This window comes from Pteropus vampyrus, unplaced genomic scaffold, assembly GCF_000151845.1.
Source record: "Pteropus vampyrus isolate Shadow unplaced genomic scaffold, Pvam_2.0 Scaffold19, whole genome shotgun sequence".
In the NCBI taxonomy this organism is placed as follows: domain Eukaryota; kingdom Metazoa; phylum Chordata; class Mammalia; order Chiroptera; family Pteropodidae; genus Pteropus; species Pteropus vampyrus.
In genome coordinates, this window is record NW_011888800.1 from 6,976,813 (window position 1) to 6,993,269 (window position 16,457).

Below are 16,457 nucleotides of genomic sequence, written 5' to 3' on the forward strand. Positions count from 1 at the left end.
CATTATGGTATTTAATAGAATAGTTTTGTCAAGCAATATCTTCACTGAATTAAATACTGCAGTCCTCTATGAAAGCAGCACGGTAGGGTATAAAGAGAAGCTGAAGTCGAGAGCTGTGAGTTTAATGCTATTGACAAGCCACTGGTAGACTTTAAGACTATCAGCAATTCTCTGTGTCCCAATATCCTCACTGTAAAATAAGGAGGTTCAATTAGATGATAATAATATATAACATTTATTAAACACTTATTAAACACTTAATATGTGTCAGGAATGGTGCTAAGCACTTCAGAAGTATTTATTTCTAACAACTCTATATATAAAGTGATACTATTATCAGCCCCCACTTAAAAGATGGGAATTGAGGCTTAATAATAACTTGTACAAGATCACCTAGCCAGGGAGTTACAGAGCCTAGACTCTAGAGTAAGAGTCGGCACAATATGGCCTGCATGTCAAATCCAGCCCATTGCCCATTCTTGTAAATCTAGACAGATATAGATGGTTTTTACATTTTTAAATAATTGGGGGGGGGGAATCTTATTTAGTGACACACAAAAATTATATGAAATTACAATTTCAGTGCCCACAGATAAAGTTTTATTGGCAAACAGCCCCACTCGTTCATTTACATATTGACTATGGCTGCTTTCACATTACAATGGCAGAGCTGAGTAGCTGCAACAGAGAAGGTATGACCAGCAAGGCATAAGATTTATCATGTGACTCTTGATAGGAAAACTTTTCCAAGCCCTACTCCAGAAGCTTGGGCAATTATATTCTGAGAATGACTCTTAGAAGGACAAACTATTACTAACATTAGAATGACATCCTGGACAGAAATATTTTGAGGCTAAACTAAAAAGTTCTATGTTGCAATATATACCTCTTTGAGTTATAATATTAAATAGAAAGATATTTCTATTAACATCTACTGGTATTCATTACATAAAGATTAATGCATAACTATTTTCTTTATTGATATAATTTTCCTCTGCCTTATCTAAAAAAGATCTGTGGTATTTTCTACTAATAAAAAGATTCTGATTTCCATACTTTATAAATTAAAACTCTAGATTACTAAATTCCTGATTAAACTGTCACAATAAAATGGCACTTGTAATTATAGCTTACACTTGTAGCAAGAGCACTATGTGCCAGGTACGAGTCTAGGTATTTCTATGTACTCATAGATTTCTCTCACAATTATTCTCTATAAAGTAGGTACTACTATTATTCTAATTTAACAGATGAAGAAACAGGCTTAAATAGCTTTCCAAAGACCACACAGATAACAAGAGGGAGAGCTAAAATTTAAACATGTGTCATCTGTCTCTACGATCTAAAAGGGATTGGGCTATCCTACATTGCCATTGGATTATAATGCTTCTGTTAACAAGGTAGAGTAGGGCCTTTAAGCAAATGAAAAGAATATCTCAATACGTTAAAAAAATAAATTAAAAACAAACCAACCCTAAATACTAGTAATTCCTATCAGTACCTCAAAAGAAACATTTAGGTCTATACTAGTAATTCCTATCAGTACCTCAAAAGAAACATTTAGGTTTATACTTCTCTATGGTCACTTGAGATAATTGTGTTTATCTTTGCAGAGCCCCTCTGTACTCGTCAAATAGATACAAACTGTATCAATTCGCTGTACACCCCCCAGAGTCCACATAGTCCCTTGAGTGTGGTAGATGCTCAACAAATGGTTATTGAGAAGATCAAAAAGCATTCACTAGGTGTTCAATAAATATTTATTGAGTAAATGAACAGAATAAAGAGTTTCGTAAACCATTAGGTACAAGTATCATTAAATGGTTTGTTGACCTGAAATGAATTACGGCTGGATCACAAAAGTCCTGGCTTTGTAACCCTTAAATTATGTCTGGTCTGTTCTTGAGCCTTAGCCACCTTCTGTGCTAGTAAGTTTCATAAACAAACCAGTCATTACTCAAGCCTTGTCAAACAATATTCATCTTCCAAGACAGTTCTAATTTTCCAGGATTATTATTCGTTTTTCCTAATTCAATACAATTTAATCATAGTCCATCTCAGTCTTCATTATTCCACTGTAGAGTAAAATTTATCTTCGTATAAAAGCCTCACCCTTGCCTTCATCATTTATACTGCCATTTTTTGGAAACTTCCTCCTGCTTAATTTGCTCTTCCTTCAGGTACAATAATTAGAACTCATTCATTCAATAGCCTAAGAGTGGATGTACTGTGGCTTTGTACCAACTGTAACACGCAATCCTGGAGGCACCTTATTTGTTCTTTTACAAGGAATAAGAATGTTTTAGTACCATTACCAAAAGGTGAACTCTACACTTGAATAACCCTGAGAAAAGCCTATATGCCATAGATATTGTTTCTTCCTACTACTTAAGTTTCCCCTCTTCCAAATCAAAACTAAATATATGTCACAACCTTTGGTATGTTAATTTCTTAAAAGATGAAAATTTAACATTCATCAATATGCTTTTCATAGTTAATGCCATGTAATCTCAGAAGTGAAAATTATTATCTCCATTTTATAGATAAGAAAAAACTTAAAAAAAAAAAAGTTCAGCAACTTACCCAGTGATATAAGTGGGACTCAAACTCAAGTCTTTTTATGTCCAAAAACAATGTCTTTCCATTATGCTACCAGGTTTCTCCTTAGCTGGACTATCATCTGATTTTCCCATTAAATCACGTTCGTGTTCTTGTGAACATGAATTTAAGAGTCAATAATAATCCTACTTATTTTGAAACCACTGGTTTGCCCCATATGAAATAACTCAGTTATGTGTCCCGGACACTCTAGCAGAGGCTCTTATACTATGAGTTTTAAACTACTGTTCCATGAACTTGCATGGAAAAAAAAATTACATCTTTATTTTCACTAACCTATAACTGAAAGTAGCATTTCTTCCAATTCTGAATGTAGGCAGCATACCACAGTGATATTTAGCAGAACTATCACTAGTCGTTATTTAACTCAATAATAAAAACAAATTTCTTATATTACAAATAATTTAAATATGTGAACTATACTTTATACATTTAAAAGTCATACTGAGAAGGGGTTCACAGGCTTTAGACTGCAAAAGCATCCCGAGCAAAAAAAAGTAAGAATCCTGCCTTCTTTAGAGACCATCGCCACAGGCTGTCAATCCTTGGTAGTGAAGATTTATAAAAGCATGTCACAGTTTACTCACCCATCCTCTAGTCCATTCAAAATAAGGACAGCATTTAATCCCAGAGATTTTTTAATAGCTAAATGTCAGTTACATTTGCTGTTTTTGATTTCCTACTTCAGATCTAACATGTATGGAAATCTCTCTTGTGTATCTATTAAACACAGGCATTAAGTGTCTTTGTGATCAACTTTTCAAACCGAAGCAAACCTACTGCATTATGATTAGCAAGTGAATCTAACACTTCTCTAACTAAATTTCTGATTTAACCTAAGAAATGGTCTGAATGTTTGTGTCTGGCTACCTCAATTCATATGTTGAAATCCTAACCCCCAAAGTCATGGTGTTAGGAGGTTAAGACCTAGCCCTCAAAATTTTAGGATTAGTGCCTATAAAAGGTGGTTAGTAAGTATTGGTTAGTTAGTAAGTATTAGTGACTACGCTATTCTCATCCTCTACATGCTAAGTATTAAATTTTGTATACTTAAGATCCACCTTTAAAATCTGTCATCAAATTCACTTATGTTCCTACACAAACTCAAAGTTTCCTATTAACCCTATTCCGTTCTGACTACTCTAAAATTCACTGCATTCCAGCATTTATGTTTTGTGTGAACTTGTATGTTGACATAGTACTATGACAAAGTTTCATAAAGTGAAATTATAACACCATAGTTCATAGTCTGTTGCTTATACAACCACATTTCCACCTTGATATACTCAAAATGTTTTTTAGTCATGAACTTTTCTAATCATATTTGTGCTCTTTATAATTATTTCCTATCAAAAGACAGATCTTTAAAAATTGGTTTGGATTCTTCTGAAACAAAAAAAATGTGGAGGAAAAGAACACAGTAAACTAAAATAATGAAATTAATCCTTAAAAATTCAAATGTTTTAAAATCTAGTAGCCATGCAACTTTGCCATACGTAATCATCTCAAATTGTCATTTTATAGGAAGACCTTGTGAATTTCAAGCATAAAACACAATGTGAATGGAATATTATTTGGCAATAAAAAGGAACGAAGTTCTGATAAACATACATACGGAGATGTATGTTTATCTACAACATAAATGAACCTTGAAAACATTAAGTGAAAGAAGCCACCCATAAAAGGGTACATATTATGTGATTCCGTTTTTACAAATACCCAAGATAGGCAAATTATAAAGACAAAATAGATTAGTTGCTAAGGGCTGGGGAAAGAGAAATGAGGAGTGACTGCTAAAGGAGCTTCTTTCGAAGGTGATGAATTAGATAATGATAGCTGTACAACTCTATGAGTATACTAAAATCACAGAATTGTACACTTTAAAAATGCTTTTTGGTGTGTGAAGTATAGGTCAATAACGCTGTTACTTTAAAAAATGAATAGCCACAGCTAGTAAACCACAATGAAAATTTTCTTGGGAAAGCAAATCAAGAAAGTCACTGATTGGAAAAGTTGAGCTGGTTACCTGCGATGTTAACGAGGTCAACCCCCTAATTACCTCTCCTACTCCTACCAACAAGTACAGGAACAAGAAACTATACAGTGTATGAATCAAAGAAGAGTTTGGCACAGTTGGCTGTTGTTAACTAAAATAGTGCCTTCCTGGGCTCTATCACTCCGAAACTGTAGGGGGCTTCCAACCTCGGTGATTACGGAAGTAGTTTTCATCAGCCAAGTTCAAGAAAGACTGTCAAATAGGATGACACTTGCCTAGAGGCCCTACAAAAGCTTAAAGATCAGAAAGTGTCACCTGCACACTTCTAAGTCTGTGCTCGTGTTAGGCTACCCCCACCAAACACCAACAAGCAGCATGCACCACTGACCCATACCCCAACTTACTCCTCATAAATTAACACACTATCAATCTCTTGGATCTCATTTGCTTAAAAGGACAGGTGTGACACTCACAGGGTTTCCACTCGAGCCCAACCAGCCCCCGCCCTGCCCCACCCCACCCCCAAACCTACACACGTGTTAGCCCGACACCGCCCCACCGGGTCCCACGTGCACCTGGTCTAACACACTCCCCACGTGTGGGCGCCCCACGGGCTTCCTCGGCTGGCTGAGGTCACCGCGTGACCCCAGATCTCAGAGGTATGAAAGGGAAAGGACAAGGCCCAGGTCCCTGAGGTCCCAACCCTACCGAGAGTGTTCACACCCATCCTCCCCACTAACCCCAACAAATCCAAGGGCCGGGGGCGACGGCCCCTTTAAGACGCGGCCCAGTTGTCGCCCGCAGAGAGGGGCGCAACGGGGCCTACACGACCCCCCCCTCCGTTCGCCCACCCACGTCTAGTCGCCTCACCTCGGGCCGCCGGGCCCCGCCGCCGCAGCGGCGGCGGAGGGGGGGCGGGGTGCGGGCGGGGTCCGGAGGGGGGGGTCGCCCCGCGGACGATGGAGCCGCTGTTCGCTCTCTGAGGCCGTGGGACGGTGACTGCGTTGGGCGTGGACGCTCCTAGCCCGCTCCCTCGGCGGCTCCTGGGACCCCAAGATGGCGGCGGCGCTGAGGCGGCTGCGGGCGCTGGGCCGGCGGCGGCGGCGGCCACTTTCACTCACTGAGAGGAGCGGAGCAGGGACACGGGGAGCCATGGCGGGGGGGAGGAGAGGCGCCATAGCCAGGCCAGAACAATCGAGCCGCTACTCAGCTGGCTTACCCCCGCCCCGCCCACGCTCACTGATCCTCGCCAGCCCGCGGCCGCCCTCAGTGCCGCTGCTGTCGGCCTCGAACAGCTCGCACCCCGCCGCTGCCGCCTGAAGCCCCGCGTGGACCGGGGTTCGGGGGGAGACTCTAATCCATGCCATCTGAGTGCAGATTGGTCGGGGCTGGGACTGGCGAAGATTGCCGAAAGGCGGCGGAAAGGAGGAGGAGGATGTCATCGCTAGAGTGAGCAAGCAGTTCTCGTGGGAGAAAATGTCGCGAGACTTCCCCAGACCTGCAACTGCCGAAGAAAGGTTACTTTTCCCGGAAGTAACGTCAATCGAAACGGCCCGGGATCCTGGGAATATTCGTCCTCGCTCTAAGGAGGTGGGAAGGTGTTGGAAATTAGTGTGTTAGGGGCTACGGAACACAGAGAAGATCCTCTTGAAGCAAAGGATAGGTTCGGGTGTGATATTTTATCCTGTTTCTGACCCCTTTGGGCGGGGTTGTACATCGTCTTCGAAGTGCCCGTGTATAGAGCACTCTTTTATACAGTAGGTTAGGGCACCGCTTTCGCTCAGAAACCAGACCACGATCCTATGACATAGGCAAGATGCCCAACCGAAGGCTTTTAGGATTCAAGGACTTGGGAACAAATAGACCTGTCATCGGAAATGTCTCCCTGTTCTCACACCCACCTAGTGAGCCTCTGAAAAGGGAATAATTGATTTGTAGCAACTCCATAGTTTTAGCTCCATTTGCCACCCACATTTACTAAAGTTAATGACCTCAATTACCAGGATCTGTGATGAGAAGGACCTAGTGTAGCCTAACTGCAGATAAGGATTCGAACTTCCTGAAGATTAAGTATGCTTTTTCAGTTCCCTCAGGTCTCAAGCTTTAGTCATTTCAATCTGGCCATTAGTATTAAAACAAAACAGCATTTGCTTAAGGTCCTTAAGTAAACATGTGCTAAATTCCCTGAACTTTAAAAAGTTAATTTTGCTTAATGGCAAAAGTATGGTATATGACACTTTGTGTAAGAAAAAGGGGACAGAACAAATACCTGCTCATTTATGCAAAAGAAATACAAGGATAAACCAGAAATTAAAATGATTAATTTCCTGTATGGGAAGGGGTGAGAAGAGGGGGAATGGGAACAAGGTAGCAGGATTGATGAAAAATTGGCAAATCTTTTGTATTGGACTGGTTCTTAGAACCATAGTAATGTTTCATATACACTCCAAAATAAATACCTAAACCCAAGTAGAATGATACTGCGAGTAACAATGAGCTGTTTGGAGCATAAACCAAAAGGAAAAGAATAAAGAAAGGAAAGTCAGTAAGCTAGGGAGAGACTCAGTTGTTGTACAGTCCTTTAAAGTTCGAGTGTAGGTTGTCGTATTTGTTTTCTATTGCTTTGCTTACAAATTATAAACAGTTCTGTTGGTCAGAAGTTTAACACAGTCTCATTCTTTGCCTTAATGCTTTAGTAGATATGAGATTTAATCCACAATTTCTTTGTAGTTTGGATTAAGTTTGAAATATAACGTTTTCCAGAGATATCTTGATTTTATTTTATAGCTCACTGTAACATTTTCTATTTTCTATTAAAAAAGAGGAATGTCTTTGGCTTTCTTTAAATATTGTTCTCAATTATTCAATATGCAATACTTAATTTTATTAATGTTTAAAATTCATTAGAAAATAAAACATACGGAATATTATTTAATGATCATTTTGAGGAAACTGTAGTTGACTTAGGATATATACTTTATTTCTGCTAATCAAGTAATAACCAAAAATAAAAACCACAATGTGTGGAGATGATGTGGGGGAGACCCAAAACTGAATGAACTTAACTGTATCACAAATGAGTAACATAGTCACTCTGCGGGGGATGAGGAAGAAGTCACCTAAGTAACTGAGGGAAAAGTATCTTGACTGGATACCTAAAAATAAGACCACCTGAACTGTAAATAAGTGCTGTGATCCACATACTAATTGTTTTTCATGGGATGTAGGAGAGTCAACAATTTGAAACTACTAATGTATGTGCTAGAATTAAATATATTGTAAATCATGAGCTGGGTGTCTCATTGTTGGAGAAAAGTTTTTAAGGAAAAGGGAAAAGGGAAAATGAAGTCTGTGGTCTTGCATTGGAATCTGAGGTATCAGTATAAACTCGTGGTTTTTTGATATGTGTACGGTAGTTACAGAAATATAGATTAGCGTGTATGTGTAGATTAATATACATATATTTTCTAGTTCTGTCTGCTGAGAGTAGAAGTAATGAGGATACCTAGTATCCAGATCTTTATTTCTAAACATTCTCCAACAAGGAGAACCTTGGAAAAATTTCTGGGCTGAGGCTGGGAAAATACAAGGTGAGCATAGACTAGATAGACTATCTTGTGGTTCCAGAAAACAGTACTCAATAAAGGATGTCACAAGAACACAGGAGCCAACCTGAAAGAGCTCCTAATGGCGAAAGCAACAAAATAACGATAGTATTGCAATATGACCCAGAGACCCATAGATATTTTTAACATTCATGCATACATACTGATATAAGTAATTGGTTATTTAACTGAATGGGAGAGAAGGGGCAGATTTTTTTTTTAGAGTAGAATTTCAGTTTAATAAATGTAGAAGTAGAAGGAAAGTGATAATGAAAATCACCATTAGGCAATACCACAGTAATAACTTGCAGTCAAGATCCATTGATGGATACTAAATTGATGGGTGAAAATTTGAAGAGAAACAGGATTTGCATAGATTCAAAGTGTCTTATCCAAGATACATTTTAGCACAAAGGAAAAGATAGTAACTTTATTATGATGAAACTCAGAAGAAACCACCTTAACCAAGTGATCAACGTAAACACTTAGATCGTGAACCACTTGATATTTTGCATTGGGAAGGACACAACATCATTTCTATGGTATTGCCAAAAATACATAACCTCATTCCAATCATTGAAAAAAAAATAGATAATCTGAATTGAAGGACTGTCCAAAAAATAATTGATCAATACTTTTCAAAACTGTCAAGATAATTAAAAACTAGGAAAGACCTGAGAACTCTTACTGATTGCCAGAGACTAAGGAGAAATAACAAGTAAATGCAATGTGGAATCCTGGAAAGGATCCTAGAACAGAAAAGGAACATTGGTAGAAAAACTGGTGACATCTGTATAATGTCTTTAGTTCATAATACTGTATCAATGTTATTTTCCTTGTTTTGATGATTGTACTAAGGTTATGTGAGATGCTAACAATGGAGAAACTGGGTGAGGAATATACAAAAAATCTTTTTACACATTTTCTGTAAGTCTAAAATTAGTTCAAAATAAAAAGTTATTTTTTATTCCATTTGACTTTAAACTATTCATCTCCATTCTTAAAACACTGTCTTCTCTTGACTTTGGAATCAATGTCCTCTTAATTTTCTAGGAGACTCTTTTAAGACACTGTTCTAGATTCTGGTCTTGACAAATTAGGGAAATGCAGGAACTACATGAGAGTAGAAAAATATTTAAAACACACTCTCCTCAATGTCCTTACCTAACTTGAAATTACAGGAAACATAAGGGGACTTCGCTTCTGAGGAGCTAGGAGTATAAATTCATGCTTTTCTCAGATGTAGCAGAGATGGCAACAATTTGAGCAAACAATACCATAAAGCTGCGCCCACCAATCACCAACTCCAGAAAAGGAATAGTTCCTACCATCCTGACTGCTATCCGGGATTCCAGGGAAAACAGGGAGGTAATGAGCAAGTGGTTATGCCTGGGGTCTGCAGCAAACACATTTTAAGCATTAAAGCAAGAGCCAGAAACTGGTAGTCTTTGGCCATAGCTGACTTCAAACAAGGTTTGTGCTTTTATTTTTTATTTTTCGAAGATTTTCTTGAAAACTAGAGAGATCTAGCAACACTAGTCCAACAGCTGAAAGGAAGTAAACAGTAGCTTCTCCCTATGGGCACAGTATGTCATTCACCTGAGTCCCTATTACTCCCTGTAATACTGATTAAACCCAATCTACTGACACTTTCCATAACTACCCAGCTTCTGCAGATAATTCAGTTTGCAATTCCTACAGTAAAAGGTTTTTATTTTAATTTGTCACTCTCATTGAGGTGATTTTTGTTCTAATTAGTGTGGGTTAATACCTGCTGTTTTGAAAGTACATAAACATAATAACATCTAACATTTTAGAGCACCTATAATGTGGTGGGCATTGCTCTATGAGCAATACACATTTAACCTGTATAAAAGACTTTTATTTCCATTTTATGAAGAGGGAACTGAGGCTTAATGTTATAAAATAATAATTAAGGAACTTGTTCGAGCTCACACGCATAGTAAGCGATAGAGCAGAGACTCAAACGAATTCCGGTCTGCAGATGCCAAGTTCTGTATTCTTACACTATACCAAACATTTACCCTTATCACTTTCATTTGCTTTGCTTACTTGGTTGCCTATCTGTAATTTTTGATGCTATCACTCCTTTGTTTCATTTTTAAATTATGAAATATATACCAGCACAAAGCATAGAGAAAATATAATGAACATTTGTGCACCCACCACCAGATTTATCAAATCTTAATATTTTGTCATATTTGTTTTTATTAATAAAACATTACAAATATAGTTCATGCTATCTATACAGTCCTTTCCATCCCAGTTTCCCTCTCTTCCCCACTCCCAGAGGTAACCACTACCCTGAATTTATTATGAACAATATCTATCCATATTTTATATATATTTCCATAAAAATTATACTACACATACCTATCTTCACTTGCTCTTTTCAGTCAACATTATGTTTTTGAGATGTTTATGTTAATGTCTATGGCTTTAATTAATTTATTTTAAATTTCTATTATTTTTAAATGGAGGGCTAACTTCAGGTTCACAAAATTTGATTAATCATAATTTTTGATTCACGGTATATCAGAGGTCTATCTGTAAGTGGGTCCTTTTTATATAGCTTACTTTTAATATTAGAATAAGCACTTGCAAACTCATTATGAAAAACAAAATATAGGACAATAAGTTGTGTTTAACATATCACATCCCACACTTCCACCTTCTGCCTCCTGACATAACCATCATCCTTAGCCCCGTCTTCATCATTCTCTTGCTTTCTATTGGATCTATATATTAAAAGCATATATTTTTAAATTTTAGATGTTTTACCTTATAAAAAAAATGGTGGCACATAGTCTCAAAATATCTTCACACAGATACTTATTACAAAAGGTAAAATAGTAACTTTACAGTGAAGAAACCTGGTAGACACCATCTTAACCAAGTGATCAGTAATATTCTGAAACTGTTCCAGACTAATGAAGACTAAAGAGATATGACAACTGAATGCACTGTGAGAGCCATGATTTTGGTTGGGGATCGGGGGTGGGACTATAAGAATATAAGTGGGACAACTGGCAAAATTTGAGTAAGTTCTGTAGATCAGATGATAGTAGTCTATTGATGTTAATTTCTTGATTTTGATAATTGTGTTATGTAAGATAATTCCTTGTTTTACAGACATATATACACAATTTGGGGGTAAAGGGTTATTATGTTCACCTCCAAAACTAACAATTTAGAAAAAAATATGTATATACAAAAAAATTATATGTATGAAAGAAAGGGAAAGCAAATGTTTGCTTAATGTTAACATTTGGGAAATCTATATGATTGGTATATGACAACTCTGTGATATTCTTGCAACTTTTCCCTTTGCAACTTTTGTTAGATTTATTCCTAATTTATATTCTCAGATATTATATTGTCTTATATATTAATAAATAAATTATAAGAGTTGTCTTATCTTTTATGTTGTACGTCTTTCTTATGCACCTGAGGTAGTCTCTCTAGGGTATATTCCAATGACTCAAATTACTGAGTCGTTAGGTATGTGCATCTTCAACTGAAAGTGCTCTATGAATAATAACAACAATAAAACCCCATACTAATGTAAGTTATCAGTAAACGCTTGAGAAATATTTGGTAAAGGAACTATCGCAATTGAAATGATGAGATGAATTTTATTACATGGTAGTTATGGTACAGCCAAGGCCAAACTAGAGGAGAGACTTGTTCAGAGTAGAAGATGAAATGTCTTGACAGTTTTAGAATGAGCATTGGCAAAAGACTCGAGTCCTCTAAGAAAGAAAAAGAGCTAGTTGTGGGAGGATCTCCAAGAAGTACAAAGAATTAAAGTGGAGAAGCTTGTTACTAAATATATTTATTTTCTTGCTATGTTAAAGGATATAGCAAATGACCACTAACCCTAGATAGTATCTTCCATATCAAGTTTCTCAACATTAACGTCTACAGAGCTAGACTGATTGCTGGGAGAGATAAAAAGAAAACACGTTAAACATATCTGGTATTAATGTTACATATTTATGTTTATATTTATCATCTGATATGACACTATAAAGATGATAGTATTAACATCTCCTCTTTATAGATGACAAAACAGAACCTCAAGAATATTAAACTTAAGATCACGAATATAGTCATCAGAAAATTCAGGACTTGACTCAAGATCTCTGAATGTAAATCCCATGTTTTCTCCACTATATCACAATATTTGAAAGAAAATTAGAGCATCCTAGTGAAGAGCTCTGAAGTACAATGCAAGGATTTAGAATTCCTTGAGGCATGCTGGAGTTTTAAGTAGGTAAAACAGGCAAAGTACAAAGAAAAGAAATTAGATCTATTTAGTGGTCATGACAACGAACCCTTTTAAGTTGGTGTTAGAGGAGGATATAATAAAGATAAATAAATTTAGCCATGAGTGTATAAAACGTGGCCTGCAGAAAGTTTTAAAAATAATTTTACATGTTTAGTTTCTTTTCTCCATTGTGGTTATTTTATAATAGAGAAGATATGACAAGGAGAATAAGACTGCTATGAGGATTGACTTAAATATTTATAGAAGAATACCTCCCCAGCAACATCCCCCTGCACTCCCTTCTTTTTTGTAGACAGTGCTAAACAAACAAACAAACAAACAAACAAATGGAGCTTGGGAAGTGTTCTTAAATTAATCTGATAGTGGAGGTCCACATTTTAGCTGTTCAAGATAACCCCTAGCATGGTTGTCACTGAAATCAAATAAAAAATGATAATAGAATAGCCCAGAGGCCAGTTCTAGCCCAAATCTAAAGGTTCTGTCGGGCTGGGAGTGTTCTTCAGTTGGCCCTTAACAACCCTGAGTACCTGTACATGTCCCAGGCCTATACTAATCTGAATTCATATCACATATGTCTGGATCATACCTGGACAGATATTGGGAACAGGATGAACAACTACTCATTCATCTTTTCTCTTTACCAGTGCTGTACGTATGGGGAATGTTGTGTGTCAGATTTGCCAAAAGGGAGAAACCAGTCTGACTTCATGCCTGTGTTAAAAGTGACATAACTGGCAGAGGGGTGGGGCTGGGGGAGACAAAAAAAAAGTGACATGACTAAAAGCCTAGAGCTGAATGATGCACAATGGACTCTGGTGAAGAGGGGTTCTTTGTCTAGTTTTAAAACAAGAGGCAAACCTAGTCATGGGTTCTAGGTTGTTTATACTACCAGCCCATTTTCTTCTCTCTGTCAGCAGAGGATCGGGCAGGGTCTAGAAGAGTACCCTGTCTTTGTTCCCCACTTGACACATGTTCAAGGCAAGTCCCAGGGAATGCAGACCTCCTATTCCAAGAGGACCAAACCCAGCTATCTCTTAATAGGTTCGCACAGTCTATGCAATGCTTGAAGCATTCAAGCAGTTTTCCAACATCCTCTCCACCACAGTCAGGCCTTAGAAGTCCTGTTTGGTTTTCTGGCTCGTCCTTCACGGAGAGAGAGGGCAGTGCCAAGTCCCACCTCTCATTGGGGAGATACTTTGTTCCATTTCAGTCAACAACACACTTTCCACAGTACCCTTTGCCCTACTAAACTCCACATGGCTCTGGGATCATAAAAGCAGAGTTCCCAGAGGACAAGGACATTAACTGGGAGGTCCATCTGTGTGTTCCAGCTTTCTCTTAATGGTCTGCATTTCTCTGTTTTCTTTTCTCTGGACTTAACTTGTAAGTTGAAGGGACAGTTAGTGAGGAGGAGTCAGTCAGTAAGGCCCAGGAAAGCAGTGAATTCATGCTGGTAATGGGCTATCCAACAGACTGAGAGGTTAAGTCACCCTCGTTTTAGACATTGACTCTCATTATTCAAGACTTCTAACACAGACAGAACAAAGCTATCCAGAGTATAGCTTAACTGTACACTAATACATTCAGGGAGAAACCCAGAAGTTAATTGGAAACTAAGGTGTATCTATAATTGTGCTGGGGTAAGTTTTCTGTGTGTGTACAAGGAGCTTCCGGTCTGCAAGGGACTGAACTGGAGCAGTGGGTTCTGAGAGACAACCAGTACCAGAACTATGGGCTTGTAGAAAGAGAAAAACAGATTTCCAAACAGGTAGGGTGTTCCTCTGGGTAGCTAAAACAGTAAAACTGTCTAGCAGACACTAGAAGAAAGGAGAGATTTTTTTTTTTTAACCTTGAGGTGAAATAATTCTTTTGAGCCTGCCATAAAATCCAGAAGTCATAAAGCAAAGAAGTCATAAAGGCTGATAAATACAAGATAAAAAAATCAATATAGCCCTAACCTAAAAATCACTGTAAGTCCCATAAAAAGCCAATTTCTTTAATATACAAAGAGCACTTGTATACCAAATTTTAAAAACTGACATCCCAATAGGAAAAGGGGTGAAGAAGAAAAAAATAGAATTCATTCATTTGTTCAATAAATATTTCCTGAATGCTTAATGTATGCAAGCATGGTTCTAGACACTGGAGATATGGCTTTGAAAAAAACAACAAAGAAAATAAATACCAAAGGTTAATAAACATACAAAATATTCTCAACTTCACTTACGATAAAATAAAAACTATTTTTTAAATTTAAATACATCTTTTCACTTACCAGATTTGCAAAGATTAAGCTTAGCACAGGCAAGGCTAAGGGAATATAGGCACCATGATATACTAATGAAGAAGTCTAAATTGGCAGCATCTTTTTAGAGGACTTTTACTTCTTACTTAACACATATGATATGTTTGAGCTTTTTTTTTTTTACAAGTATCTATTATTACTCTTTATAATTTAAAAAAGTATTATGTTAAAAATGAAATCATAAAATACAACTATCCTTACTTGAGAGCCTTTGAAGCTTCCTGGTTTCTACATGTGTGAAGTTATAGTAAAACATTTTATTTTTCTATAGAGGCACATTCTTCTTAGCTTAAGTGATCAAAACTAATTCTAGATTTGTATTTTTATAATTTAGTCTTTCATTCAACAAACACCTACTGAACTAACTGCTCTATGCCAAGCAATTACTAGCCACTGGCTATTTAGTGTGATGAGGGAGATAACAGATTAAATAATCACAGTATAACATTAAAAATATCACAGTATAACGTGTCAAGGCCAACAAAAGAGATATATACAAAATATTTAGGAAGCTAAGAGGAGGCATCAGTAACTGCCAACATAATTCAGAGAAAACTTTTCAGAGAAGATATTTGAGCCAGTTCATGAGAGAAGAGAAGGAGTTTGTTTTGCCAGTGGTTTGCTACCCAAGAAACAAATGGGAAATTAAAAGAACCACATCAACATCAAAGTCACTAGAGAGGAAATTTACATAGGCCCACCACCACTTAAATTATAAATGTGAAATTAAGAAGGGAACCACTGAGAGTTGGAGAAGTGGGTACTGATGTGGGAGATAACTGCAGAAGGCTGAGCATGATCATGACATCAATAAATCTCTGATGAAATTGAGAACTTTAAGTACCCCAGATCATAAAGTCTTCAAAGAAAACATGATTACAGGAACATTTCAGACTGACATAACTGATCTGATTATTGTTGCTAATAATGGTGACTATCAAGTTAGTATCTCAAGGAATGAGCAGACTGGTGAGCTTGGAATATCAGTCTGTATTTTTCTTTTCTTATAATGTCCTTTTCACATTTTTATGTAAGGGTAATGTTGGCCACACAAAATGATTTGGAAGTGTCTTCTTTGTTCTCCGAAAGAGTTTGTGTGATTATTTTAAGGTCTTTTTTTTTTTTTTAGAGAGAGATATACTGGAATATTTACAGGGGAAATTAGATAATGTCCAGGATTGTTTTAAAATAATTTAGAAAAAAAAAATGAATAGAAGAAACAAGAATGATGGAATTATCATGTTGATAATTCTGCCAGTTCAGTTATGGGTACCTAGGGTTCATTATATTATTTTCTGTACATTTAAGTATGTTAGAAATTTTTTGCAAGAAATTTATTTTTAAAAAGGGAAAATATTCTGTTTCGTATCTTTTGGCACACTCTAGTTGTAATCAGTCATGATCTTAGAAACTCAGTCTTCATTCAACCTACAGTGATAAAACCAATCCACCCTTCCCTGGAAGAAAAGACATAGGATTGCCCACTTGATTAGTGGACGTAGAGACAATCCAAGTCTTCAAACAGTGTTGTTTCCATGAAAAATCCTTATGGGTAACTTTCCATGCCTCGTTCTAGGGCATATTAGAGTTTGACTCTGGCAGCTTGTCCCCATTTCAATC

The 16,457-nt window shown here is 37.1% G+C and overlaps 1 protein-coding gene across 2 annotated transcripts in view; it reads right to left on the reverse strand.

The window, feature by feature from the left end:
- INO80 (INO80 complex subunit) overlaps positions 1-6,495 on the reverse strand; it is a 105,603-nt gene extending 99,108 nt beyond the window's left edge. For both annotated transcript variants that reach the window (XM_011354935.2, XM_011354934.2), the window contains exon 1: positions 5,486-6,495. The gene's annotated coding sequence lies outside the window, so the exon portion shown is untranslated. The remainder of the gene's footprint in view (positions 1-5,485) is intronic.
- Positions 6,496-16,457: the final 9,962 nt, after the last annotated feature.